Source organism: Canis aureus, chromosome 25 (assembly GCF_053574225.1).
Source record: "Canis aureus isolate CA01 chromosome 25, VMU_Caureus_v.1.0, whole genome shotgun sequence".
Lineage (NCBI taxonomy): Eukaryota > Metazoa > Chordata > Mammalia > Carnivora > Canidae > Canis > Canis aureus.
In genome coordinates this window covers 27,246,973-27,261,521 of record NC_135635.1, presented here as the reverse complement: position 1 = coordinate 27,261,521, position 14,549 = coordinate 27,246,973, and the positions used below count along the sequence as shown (strand labels likewise).

The window sequence follows — 14,549 nt, the reverse complement described above, 5'->3', positions numbered from 1 at the left end:
TTAAAACCACAATGAGATATCACTTCACACTTGTTAGAATGTTATCATTAAGAAGACAAGAGATAAAAGGTGTTGACAGGAATGTGGATTAAAGGGAACCCTTGTGAACTATTGGTAAGAATATAAGTTCATGCAGCCATAACAGAAAACAGTATGGAGGCTCCTCAAAAATTTAAAAAACAAAACTACCATATGACCCAAGATTCCACTTCTAGATATATATCCAAAAAAATGAAACAGGACATTAAAAAGATATCTGCTCTTCCATGTTCATCACAGCATAATTTATATAGACAAGATTTGGAAACAAGCCCATCAGTGGATGAATGGATAAAGAAGATGTGGTGTATATCTCTATATACAATGGAATATAATTCAGCCATGAGAAAGGAAGAAATCCTGCCATTTGTGATACATGGGATGGACCTTGAAGGCATTACACTAAGTGAAATAAGCCAGAGAGAAAAAGAAAAATACTACATGATATTACTTATGTGTGAAATCTAAAAAAAAAAAAAAAAGAAATAAAATTCATAGAATCAGATAATAGAATGGTTGCCTGGGGCTAGAAGGTGAGAAGGTAGGGAGAAGTTGGTAAAAGTGTACAGACTTTCAGCTATAAGATAAATAAGATCTGAGGATCTAATATAAAACATGGTGACTATCCTGGTTAACACTGTATTGTAGCTTTTATTTTGGTATATTTTTTTATTGGAGTTTGATTTGTCAGCATATAATACCCAGTGCTCATCCTGTCAAGTGCCCATCTCAGTGCCAGTCACCCAGTCACCAACTTCCCCTTCCAAAAAAAAAGGCATGTACCAACATATATATGCATGTATTGATTTTTGCTCACTTAATTTTTTAAAAAATTCAGATTATTCCTTATACATCATTCATAACTTGTTTTATTTTACTTAAAAATGTATCTTGGAAATGCCTGTAGGTAAATATTTATTTATTTATTTATTTATTTATTTATTTATTTATTTATTTATATTATGGTAAATATATATATATATTATGCAGGTATCAAAACAAAATAAGATTATAATAATATAATCTTAATATTATTCGTATATATATATATGAATATATATATTCGTATAATCTTATTTTGTTTTGATACCTGCATAATATTTCACAGGCTTATCAAATAAAGATTTTCAATACTTCTCTAAAAAAAAAAAACCACACTGTATTATAGAATTGAAATTGCTAAGAGAGTAGAACTTAAATGTTCTCACAAACAAAAAGTGAGGTTATTGATGTGTTAGTTAACTAGATGGGAGATTCTTTCACAATATATATGTATGTCAAGTCACCACTATGTACACTTTAGATATCTTACAGCTTTATATGTCAATTTTACCTCAGTAGACCTGCAGTTTAATCATAAAAAATAAAACTACAAAAAGTTGTTTTTACTTTCAATCTCTCCTACTCACAATTCTAAGATTGTTTTATTAATGTAATCAAAGATTTAAGAGCTAAATTATTAATTATTTTTACGTCTCTTGTCTTCGCTATATAAACAAATCACAAGGAAAATTTCAAGCATGCATCCTTTTGCCTATCTTTATTTATTTCTTTAAAATAGATTCCTAGAGATAGAATGTTTCAAATATACTAACCAGTGACATTCTAAAAGAGAAAGACAAAAGAACATCACACAAACAGCATTTGAAAGATGACCTGTCCTCAAACTTCACCAATTTATCAATTTGATAAATTGAAAATGGCATTTCAATTTCATTTTTTTTGTTAGTGTATTTTTTTAAAAGATTTTACTCATTTATTCATGAGAGACACAGAGAGAGAGGCAAAGACACAGGCAGAGGGAGGAGCAGGCTCCATGCAAGCAGCCCAACATGGGACTCGATCCCAAGACTCCAGGATCATGCCCCAGGCCTAAGGCAGGCGCCAAACTGCTGAGCCACCCAGGGATCCCCTGTTAGTGTATTAAAACATAGGTCTACTGGTCATATTTCTTATAGGTTGTGTTCACAATCTGTCACAAATATTATTTGGTGATTATTTTATTAATAATATTAGCCATAAGTATGTTCCATGTGTAATAATTTTTCTAATTTGAGGGCTGTATTATTTTGCTAAAGCTGTCACAATAAATTACCACAGACTGGGTGGTTTATACAACAGAAATTTATCTAAACAACGGTTCTGGAGATCAGAAGTCCATGATCAAAGTGTTGGCAGATTTGCTTTCTCCTGAGGTCTCCCTTCTTGGCTTACAGATAGCTGCCTTCTCAATGGTTTCACATGGCCTTTTTTTCTGTGCACATGCATCCCTGGTGTCTCTTCCTCTGTCCTAATATCCTGCTTTTATAAGGATATCAGTCAGATTGGATTTGGGCCCACCCTAATGGCTTCATTTTAACTTAGTCATCTCTTGGAAGGTTCTATTTCCAGATACAGTCCCATTCTGGAAGACTGGGGTTAGAGCTTCAACATATGAATTCTGAGGGAACATAATCCAATATATGACAAGAGTTTAATTTTTTGTTTAATGTAATTTTTTACTTAAATATTTTAAAATTATAATCATATACTCCTTTATAGATTCTACATTATATATATGCTTAAAATAATTTTCTTACCTTATGATGGTCTAATTATCTGCATTTATCTATGTTTTATAATTTAGTTTCCAAAAATATTTAATGTATCTGGATTTATTTTGGTGTATTTTTTAAAGATTTTATTTTTTTATTTAAAGTAATCTCTATACCCAATGTGGAACTTGAACTTACAACCCTAAGATCCAAAATCTCTCTGACTGAGCCAGCCAGGTGCCACTAGATATAGTATTTTGAGATGAAGAACTGAATTATTTTGACAAATTGTTAACCACTTGCTCTAATACTATGTGTTTAGAAGTCCCTATTCTCCACCTTTACAAATTATTAAATTATGAGTGTCTGGGATTTTCTAATCTCATTAATATGCTATTTCTGCCCAGGATCACACTATATGAGAATTACATATATAAAGTATAAAAATGCATAAAATACATTTTAATTTCTGACCACTCATGCCTGCCTTCATATGATTCATTCTCAAAGTTTAAGTATATTCATTTTTTCTTCTAGATAAATTCAAGATTATTATATCAGCTTCCAAAAATATCCATTTGAAACCTAAAAGACCACTTATGTATAATCCTTATATATATATATTGCATTTATATATAATGCACATTTCTTCTGGATCTATAAAGCATTTTAGTGTGTATATATATATATATTTTCTAATTCCACATAACCTTAAGATTAATATTTACTTCCATTATAGATACAAAAAATCTGATCCTGTAAGAGTATTATATGAGTTTAACTGACTAGCTAAAGTTGTAGTGTCAGGTTTTAACAGAGCAGAAACTTAAAACCACAGCTCTGATGCCTAGTCTAGTGCTCTTGACACTCACCATATGTAGTCGAAATTTCTTCAAAGCCCCAAACCAGCAGACATAGTGATATGATACAAGGTACCATATATCCAGGATGTTCAGTTTTGATTTTGAGAAAATCAAGTTTTCAATTCTGTTCTACAATATTTGCCTGTATCTAAACAAAGTAGTTTGCCTGTGTTGTTTTCATTTTTCTCTTTTCTTTCTAGTATAGATTTCTAGGCTGGGTAAAGGGCTTTACTTGTAAAAAAATATATATATATTTATGTATTTGGTAGCTCATGTACTGCAGAGAACCTCACAATGATCAAGGGACACCATACCTACTACCCTAGTAATCAGAGTGTCAGCCCTGCAAGTGATTTTAAAAGTCATTAGTTAACAGATAGGAGGATCCGGACCACAGAAGTGGATGTTCTTATAGCCCACAAAGTCAAGTTACCTCCTAACAGTGTGAGATTGCTACCTGACTCATTGCCAGTACCTGTCGTTGGCCAACCTGAGTTGAGAGTCAAGGCCTTTGAAGTTCAAGATAGACTAATGAGACAAAAACTGGTGTGAGAAACTATGATAACTTTATAAATAGAGCACCCATACTAATACAGCATATAATCTTTGACATCATAGATATGTAATGTGACCAGGGCCTTCCCAGGCCTTACATTACTAAGCAGAGCTACCTCTCTCATCTCTCATTTTCTCCTCTCCACCCCACTCACTTCGTTCCACTCAGGATCCAAAAACCCTAACTAAAGTACTATGTGCTATCCTTTTCTATTCCATTAATCTTATTTCTCTTTATATTGCTCATATATATACATATATATCTCCTCTTGCTCATTTATCTATTGCCTACAAGTTCCACAGTGTGTCAAGGAATAGTTGTCTCCCACTGAAATGATCTTGGCACAGAATGGGTACCCAGTGACTGAAAGAATGAAACATTACAGATCTGAGAGAAATAGGATAACAGTAAAAATCTGAGATGAGGAAGGCTTCTTCTCCATTAAAAAAAGAAAAAAGAAAAAGAAAAAAACCAGTTTGTCCTTTAAAAATATGTGTAAATAGATATCACATACTGGAAGCTAACAAACTTTCGACCCAAAGTTTTACATGATGAATTTTTACAGAGAGGCTTTATTTATTAAGGTATTATTTACAACTAATGGGGCTTTACTACTGAGGTTATTCAGGTGCATCTACAATAAGACCCTTTAATAGATTGCATTTTCAAACATTCAGCCTCCAACATCAGTACGACTCAATCTTAGATTATACAGTGCTTTAGGCCAGGTCTGGCTTGGATTAAATCCATATTTTAAAAATTCAGGCATTGATTTATTTCATGCCTAAGGCCAATGTGATTGGAACATACTCCATGCTTCATAAGCAAAATCCAAAGTAGTGAAATATTCCAATTTCAAGACAGAAAAGTATTCAGGAGGCTAACAAGTGCATCTGTTTTGCCTTATTCAGAAATGCATATTAAAAAAAAAAAAAACTACCAGAACCCTGACCATTTTGAAAGTATTTAGTTTACTGCAATTCTGTTTGTGATGAGTGTTTATTGTACATTTTTAAATGGAGTCTTTGCCATTATAAATCTGGGTCTGGATTGCCTGGGAGCTGGCAAAAATGCCGTCTGTACATGGACATCACATCACCTACTCTCCTGTCCACTTTGCCATACCTCAAGGAATGCAGTCACTCTCATGGCAGGGGCTCCCGGATTCTTTGCCTTCATCAAAATATTCTGCAGTCCCTAGGAATTTGTCAGATAGCCAGGGACATTAATTGCTGCTCATGTGTGGCCCTGCTCCTGAATGCTCCCTACTACCTGTTATTTCCATGCCTCCTATTCCCCCAACTTGTAAGGACAAGGTAGCTCAAGTGCTTGGCTTCTGTACACAGGATACTTATTTAAGCCCTGGGTCTGAAATAAAGTGCTGCTTCAGTTTCCAGCATTTTTTTCTTCTATTGCCTTCCCATTAGATGGTAAGTTCCTTTTTCTTCCACTATTGAAGAAAAAAAAAAATGATGGGAGAAAGAGGAAAAACTCCTTCCTCATCTTACAGTTCCCTCTAGTTACGATTTCATCCTTCTTTTATTATTACCTAGTTTCCGAAAATAGTCTGTAGAATATTAATAGCAATTTGTTATCAATCACTAAGTACAGGCATTGTGCTTCTATAAATATATAGCTTCAATTAATGATCTGAACAATCTAGAGGTGTATATTGTGATCCCTGTGTTACAAATGAGAGGGACACTGAGGTTAACCAAATTTCAGAAAGTCACAAAGAGTATACATAGCTAACCCTGACTTCAAATCTGCCTTCTCATTGCTTTCTTAAAAATACAGAACGTTCCTGTCTTCCTTTCTTATACAACACCAGTCCTATTGGATTATGGCACCATCCTTATGACCTCTTTTAACCTTGATTGCTTCCTAAGAACTTAATCTCCAAAAGCAGTTACTCTGAGTAGTAGGGCTTTAATATATGCATTTTGGGGCAACACTCTTCAGCTATAGCACCTCTTTTTTAATATAAGAGAGAATAACCAGACACACTGACCACAATAATAATTTAAAGTAGCAGTCAGGGGCCCCTGGGTGGCTCAGTGGTTGAGTGCCTTTGGCTCAGGTCGTGATCCCAGAGTTCTGGGATCGAGTCCCATATCGGGCTCCTTGCGGGGAGCCTGCTTCTCTCTCTCTCTGCCTATGTCTCTGCCTCTCTCTGTATCTCTCATGAATGAAGAGAATCTTTAAAAAAAATAAAAATAAAAATAAAAAAATAAAGTAGCAGCCAATACAATGTGCCCATATTGTTTTTAAATTGCAATAAAATTTACATACCATAAAGTTCAATGGTTTAAAGTGTACGATTCAGTGGGTTTTTAAATATGTTGAAACATCATTACTGTCTCATTTTAGATCACTACCCCGTCCCCCAAAACTCACTGCTCATTACTTATGAGCAATCACTCCCCACTCTCCTACCCTGCTGCTACCCCTGTCAACCACTAATCTACTTTCTGTCTTTATGAATTTGTCTATACTGGACCTTTCATACAATTGGAAATATGAAAAATGTGACCTTTTGTGGCCATAATAGTTTTAAATACTTCAAAATTTCTCTTATTTGATCTTCCCAGCAACAGATAAGGCATCTTATCTCTTATCTCATCTCTTTAACAGATGAGAAAAAGTGAGATACGGTTAAGTAACTGGGTAGCAGAGTTCCTAAATGGAAGAGCTGGACTTTAAGCCTTAGGCAGTCTGTATTCGGTCTGTGATCTCAACTATAATATGTTTCTACTTCAAGGAGCTTGATCATACATTATCTTTAGAATCATCAATAATGGGCAGAATAACAATTGGATACTGCAGGAAAATAAAACATCTATGGCTGAGTGAATGACACTATTAGGTTCAAGTTGGCATGACCAATATGGAGTAGGATCTTGATCTGAGGTGATAATAAATGAAGCAGATTCAACTTCTTTGGAAGAGAATAAGCTAACTGGAACTATGGTCAATGGCCTAGACAACTAGGATCATTTCTAGATGAGTGGAACATGATAAAGAAAAGGAACAAGATTATGTTCAGGATATAACATGTATTTGTCCTCCAAGAAGGAAATAACAAAATAAGATTAAATTTTACGAGACTATTGGTCAGTCATGTTCAAATAGTTGGAGATATATGAGGTGCATCCTCTTAGGCACCAAGATCATAAGAAAATATGGTAACTTACTATCACAATGTAAGAGGAAAGAGATTAGAGTAGTTAACAGTAGAAATACCAGCCCATTGGATGTTACCTGGAGCCCGCCCATGAGCCTTGATTCCTGGATATTGTATAGGAACACTTATCAGAAACCCTACCCACAAGAGATTTGTGTATACAACGTTCAAGAACTCTTAATTGAACACTTTGCTATTGACAGTCTCTGGAAGAGTAGGTATAAGGAGGACAACAGAAAAAGAGAGATGAGGGATGAGAAGCCAGTTACCACCTGTGTTCTTTTCCTCTATTGCTACTATACAAAGTATCACAAACTTTGTGGCTTGCCCCAGCACAAATTTATTCCCTTCTGGGTGTTGAGACTTCAAGTCTGAAATCAGTTTCACTGGGGTAAAGTCAAGGTGTTGGAAAGGCTGATTCCTTTTGGAGACTCTGAAAGGAGAGTCTATTTTCTTGCTTTTCTTAGCTTCTAGTGACTTACTGTATTCCTTGGCTTGTGGTCTCTTTCTCCAAGTCCAAAATGTGTAGCTTGTCTCTGCTTCTATCACCGCATCATCTTATGATTACATTCAGGGTCAGTCCAGATTATCTATGATACTCTCCCCATGTTAAGATCCTTAATCGCATATGCACAGTCCCTTTGCCACATTAGTGAACATTTTCAGGTCCCAGGGATAAGGATGAGGATATCTTTGGAGGTCATTATTCAGCTTCCTACATCATCATTCTCCACTGCCCTTCAACTTTCCTTTATACATTACATAAATTTTACAAGGGACACTGCTAAGATAGCAAATCTCGAAAAGAGACCCATTTGAACTTTTATTTATTCACTAACAGTTTTGTTCAACAGATATTTGATGGATATGCACCAGGCATCCCGAACTGTGTTAGCCTTTGAAGCAAAAATTGTAGATATATTCCTGCCCTCATGGAGTTCACAGGTCACATTATCTCCTTTACCAAAGCATATATGCCCTTCCCCTTACCGCTTTTCTTGCTTCTGTGAATTTGCCCTTCTTTGTCAAGTCCTACCTTTCTGACCCTAAACCAGATAGCACTATCTTTCTTAGAGGATGGGACAAGAACAGAATTCATTTAAATATGTAACATGATTAGTGTATTAGCATTAGAAACCTCAGATGATGTTTTCCTCTTTAGTTATTACGTTTACTTCACCCAACCTGAAATTATGTGGAAATGTAATATCCCAAGCATGGGTTAAATTCATGAAGGCCCCTAATCTCCTTTGAATAGAGATTAGTGGCTGTATAAATATTGCCCAAGAAAGAGCTAATCCTTGGAGAATGAGGACTGGTTTTACTGCAAGCGCTAAAGGACTACCTGATGTGTGAATTGTTTATAGTATTCATCTTTACAGATAGGAGTCTGCTTCCACCTACTGGCTGGAGAACTTCACAATCGTCAGGACCACACTGGTAATTTCTTCTTGGATTTTTGTATTTGTTTCTGATTTACAGACATAATGTCTGCTCCTGCCCACCTAGGCCTTCTTTACTCCCAAACTAACCAACTCTTTCCGGTCCTACCTTCTAGAGTAGTTGATTAAACTAATCAATGTGTTGTCTTATGAAAATTGTTAGGTAGCTATAGATAGCCAAGGTATCTAAGAAGACATCTAAAGCCAGGAGGAAGTCCGTGGGATGCAGAACACACTAAGAGAGGCCTAAGGAAAAGGAATAAGGTGATCCAAGGAGGTAAGGGCATGACTGGAATTTCAGGGGGTCTGGGGTTAGCAGTAGTTGAGGACAGGAGAATTCCGTCACTCCAAAGACAGTCTTGGGGATTGTGAGAGCAAACAACTTGAAAATTCTATAGGAAAGTTGTAATTTCCAAAAAAAAAAAAAAAAAAAAAAAATACTCAGTTGTTTTGCTGTCAGAAATGTTAAGAATCTTTCAGAAAACAAGGATTTCTATTACAGAAAACCAAATATTATACTGGAGCTATTCAAGAGAATACACACTCTTGACATTTGAGTATGAAAAATATTATTCTGAATTTGAGCCAGAGATTTAGAAAGATTTGAGGGAAAGAAGATTTGTATCATATGAAATATACTAAAAGACTGTGTCATAAAGTCTCATAGAATTAACATGAATGTAGTCTATAATCAAATAAGTGCAAAAATGAAACAGTGAGATTTCATTTTGCAACTAATTGTGAAAGATTGAAGGAATAGGAATATATGATTGATGGATATGAATTAAGAGGTGCAGTATATTTAGAGGCACTGTTACTGATAGATTCTTTTGGGAAAGCAATTTGAAAAGTGAACTTTGAAAAGCTTATATTCTGATTTGGTAATTTTGATTCTAGGATATACACCATAGAAATAATTATAGATATGTTTAAATATTTTCATAAAAGTATTCATTATAGTATTGTTTAAAATCAGAAAAAGTCTATTGTAATAGCTACCACATATTCAGTGATTATGGTGTTTCTGACACTGTGCTTGATCCTTGATCTTGAGAGACAACAGGAAAGTAGAGAGAAAAGAGAAGGAGAAGAGAGGAATAATATAATAGAAGTAGTAGAGCATTGCCTATCCCCTATGTTTCCTAACAGCCTAATGATTTGGTATTTCAGGACTTGGAAGGAGTTAGATTAAAAGTAAAAGCCTTAGGAATGGTGTAACTAAGATTCTGTGACACTCATAGGAAAAGGCCATTTTTCCCTCTGCTCCACTTCTGGCATGATACAAACTGGTACTTTGAATAGAGATTAGTGGCTGTATAAATATTGCCCAAGAAGTTGAAGTTATGCTGTCCAGTAAGGCAGACACTAGTTACATGTGGCTACTTATATCTAAATTAAAGAAAATAAGAAATTCAGTTTCTTGGCCACACAAGCAACATTTGAAGTGCTCACTAACCACACATAGCTAGTTGCTACTACATTTGAGAGTGCATATATAGAACATTTTCATCATCGTACAAAGTGCTTGCAGATAGCACTACCCTGAAGACTCAACACAGATAAATAACTGTGAGTAGAAATTCTATGCCTTGTTGAGCAATGGGAAAAATCTACCCCATTTCACTTCAGTCTCCCCATCTTGGAGCTAGCTACTTTCTGGTATTTATCATCACCTGGAACTGCTTCAAAATAATAAATTTAGATTTCCACTTTTCCCCCTCATCTCATTTCCTCAATTATTCCCTGTATATCCTTCTTTCTAACTCATTGGATGTTCAATTTATTAGTCTATCTTCTTTGTATCCATTGGTACATTGATGTCCAATAAAAATATAATGAAGTATGTACTCTGATTAATGCTCTCCATTATTTAAGGAAATTCTAGTCATGGTTTGCTAAGTTTTTATCATGAGTAATGAAGAATTTTATCAAATGCATTATTTTGTGTCTTTTAAGATGATAATATAAATTTAGGTTTTTTTTTTTTTATTCTACTGATGGAATGAATTACCTTTATTGACTTTTGAATGTTAACCAGTTAGTGATTTAAAAATCTCAGAAAACTAGAAATAAAAGAGAACCTCTTCAGCATATATGTACAGAAGGCTACAGCTAGTATCATTCTTTTTAAAAAATAAAAATTAATTAATTAATTAATTAATTTATCGAACGGGGGAGGGACAGAGAGAAAGGGAAAGAGAGCACTTCAAGCAGATTCCACACTGAGTACGAAGCCCAAAGCAGGGCTCAATATCACCACCCTGAGATCATGATCTGAACCAAAATCAAGAGTTTAATGCTTGACCAACTGAGCCACAGAGGTGCCTCCTAGCCTCATTCTTAATTGTGAAAGACTGAAAACTTTACCCCCTACTATTGGGAACAAGGTAAGGCCCTGCTGTAACCATTTCTGTTTTATGATATGATACTCTGGAGACAATACTGCAGGCCTTAGACAATAAAATAAGACAGGAGAAAAAGTATCCAAATTGTAAAGGAAGAAGCACAATTGTATTTGTACAAAACATGGTAATATGCATTAAAAATTCTAAGAAAAAGGGGAGGCTGGTGGCTCAGTCGATTAAGCATGTGGCCTTAATTTTGGCTCAAGTCATGATCTCAGGGTCATGAAATAAAGCCCTGCATTGGGCTCTGCACTGAGCGTGGAGCCTGCTTAAGATTCTCTCTCCCTCTGCACCTCCCCCTGTTCATGCTCTCTCTCTCTCAAAAAAAAAAAAAAAAAAAAATTCTAAGAAATATATTTTTTAATCCTCTAGAACTACCAAATGAGTTTAGGATGGTAGCAGGATATAAGTTCAATATACATACTTAGAAAAGTTTTATTTTTATATACTAACATTAAGCATAAATTGAAATCAAAATAATATAATTTATAATAGTAAAAAATAGTAAATACATTTACTATTTGACAAAATACATGAAAGACTTATCTTTGAAAACTCAAAACTCTGTTGTGACAAATTAAAGTTTTAAATAAAACTTAAGCAGAGGGGAGATAGACCATGTGTATCAATTGTATGATTCGTTATTATTAGGATGCCAATTATACAAAAACTGATCTACAGGGTCACTGCGACCCCTACCAAAATTTCAGCAGAGCTTTTTTCAGAAATTGACAAGCATATTTAAAAATGTATATGGAAGTGTCAAAGACCTAGAATATCCACAACATTCTTGAAAAAGAAGAACAAAGAAGGAAGGCTTTTATTATCTGATTTCAAGACTTATGAAGCTATCAAACAAGAAAGTATAGTATTGATATAAAGGTAAACGTATTGATCAATGGAACAGAATAAACAGTCTAGAAATAGACCTACACATTTGTGTTTAACTGATATTTTACAAAGATTCCAATCAAGTTAGTAGGGAAATAATAATCTTTCTAACAAATGATCCTGTGACTCTTGACTCACACCATATACCAAGAGTAATTCAAAATGGAGTATAGACTTAAATGTAATAGCTAAAAGCATAAAACCTCTAGAACAAGATGAGAAAATCTAATTGGCCTTGTTTTGGTGAAGATTTCTAACATAGAACACAAAAGCTCAAAGGTAAATAAAAAAATTAATAAATTAGACTTCATCAAAATTTTAAAGTTCTGACTTGAAAATCTTTGTAAACATATATCCAACAGAGATCTTGTTTGAAGACCTCTAAAAAACTCTTACAACTCAGTGATGAGAAGACAAATATACTAGTAAATACTGAGCAAAAAGTTTGAGCAGACCAAAAGGGAGAAAGAGAAAGGGAGAGGAAGGATTGCAATTAAGCTCATGAGGATATACTCAACATCATTAGTCATTAGGTAAATGCAAATTTAAAATCAGAATTAGATACCAATATATATCTACTAGAAGGAATAAAATTTAAAAAGACTATTCATACTAATTGTTGATGAAGAGATTGAGGAACAAAACTCTTATGCACTGCTGTTGAGAATGTAAAATGATACAACTCTGTTAGAAAACAGTACAGCATAATATCCTCCAGTTCCATCCACGTTGAAGCAAATGGTGGGTATTCATCATTTCTAATGGGCGGGGGGAGTGACCAGGTGACGGGCACTGAGGAGAGCACTTGACGGGATGAGCGCTCGGTGTTATACTATACGTTGACAAATCAAACTCCAATATAAATATATATATATATATATATATATATACACATATATTTATTTATTTATTTATATCGAAATCCTATTTATTTATTTATTTATTTATTTATTTATTTAGGGATCCCTGGGTGGCTTAGTGGTTTAGCGCCTGCCTTTGGCCCAGGGCACTATCCTGGAGTCCAGGGATCGAGTCCCCCGACCGGCTCCCGGCATGGAGCCTGCTTCTCCCTCTGCCTGTGTCTCTGCCTCTATCTCTCTCTCTGTGTCTATCATAAATAAATAAATAAATAAATAAATAAATAAATAAATAAATCTCTAAAAAAATAAATAAAATGAAAAAAAAACATTAAGCAATTTCTTAAAAATTTAAATGTGAACCTCTCATATGACCCAGGCATTCCACTACTAGGCATTTTTCAAGAGAAATGAAAGTGTATGTCCATACAAAAACTTATAAACAGATATTCATAAGACTTTTATTTATAATAACCAAAAACTAGAAACAACTCAAATTCCTTTAAACAGTTTAGATAAAGAAATTATAATATATTTATACAATGGAATGCTAATCAGCATAGAAAGGAATGAACTATGATATACACAATAATATGGTTGAATATCACAATAATTATGTTAATAAAAGAGGTCAGAAAAAAGCTATCTTTTGTGTGGGTACTGAAAGATGGTGATGGTGTGAACTATGCAGATATCTGGAGAAAAATAGGAAGAACAGCAAGTATAAATACTCTGAATGTGGTGCTAAATCTTATAAGCCTTAAGGCCATTCTTTGGACTTTATGCTGAGTGATGTAGGAAGACTTTGGAAGATTTGAGCAGAACAGTGTCATGATATGACCTGTTTTGACATGATGGTTCTGACTTCTGTGGTGAAGTTTATTTGGGGGAGTGGAGTTGCTGAGTTTAAGGAGATAGCTGAGGTACAAATTAGAGAGTGTCACAATAATTCAGGACCAGAGTGATAGCCATGATGGTTGTGAGAAATAGATTCTGGGCATATTTTGAAATTAAAGCTTGATATATTTTGAATAAGAAAGGAGTACAGAATGACTCCAATATTGTGTGTGTTTGTGTGTGTGTGTGTGCACAAGTGCGCACATGCATGTATATGTGTGCTTGTGTACAGCTGGAAGGATAGAATTATAATTGACTGAAATGGAGAATATTGTAGGATGAGAGGTTTGGGAAGGGAAGATGAGGGGAAAGTCTTTAAAAATGTTGAGTATCAGAGGCCTATTGTCTGTCTAAAAGGAGATGGTGAGCTGGCAATGGAAATATCCAGAGTAAAGTCCTGAGGAAAAAAAATCTCAGGAGTAGCACCTTGAACAGAGGTAAAAATTTTAGAATTATCAACATATAGAGAGCATTACAGGTATGAGAATACATGAGATCACCAAAATACAATGACTAAATCCTGACGTTGTCATGGAAAAACTGGAATTTACTCATAAAACTGTCATGGAATAAGTGGGAATTAAATCCTGAAACATTCTCATTAAGAGGCCAAAGATATATAAAATATTTAGTGAATGAGATGAGAATAGAATAACCAATGGATTAAGAGGAAAAACACAAAGGACAGTGTCCTGAAAACTATTTCCAGGAGAAGGGTGTATTCAGCTCTGAAAAATGGCAAATAGTTCAAGTCAGATAAAGACCACTACATTATAGCATTTTGGTCATTTATAACTTAGGCAAGAGTAGTTTGGATGAAGTTGGAGGTATAAATTTGATTGAGTGTACTCAAGAAAAAATGTAAGAAAATGAATAGAAAA

At 34.5% G+C, this 14,549-nt stretch overlaps 1 protein-coding gene across 8 annotated transcripts in view; it reads left to right on the top strand.

Moving 5' to 3' along the window:
- The window catches only part of SLCO1B3 (solute carrier organic anion transporter family member 1B3), an 85,697-nt gene that overhangs the window by 4,219 nt on the left and 66,929 nt on the right, over positions 1-14,549 (top strand). For 4 of the 8 annotated variants that reach the window (XM_077870842.1, XM_077870840.1, XM_077870841.1 and 1 more), the window contains exon 2: positions 8,559-8,616. The exons of 2 other annotated variants lie outside the window; for them this stretch is intronic. The gene's annotated coding sequence lies outside the window, so the exon portion shown is untranslated. Of the gene's footprint in view, positions 1-8,543; positions 8,617-14,549 lie in introns of all 8 variants that reach the window. 2 more of the 8 variants (XM_077870846.1, XM_077870843.1) reach the window with 1 other exon arrangement.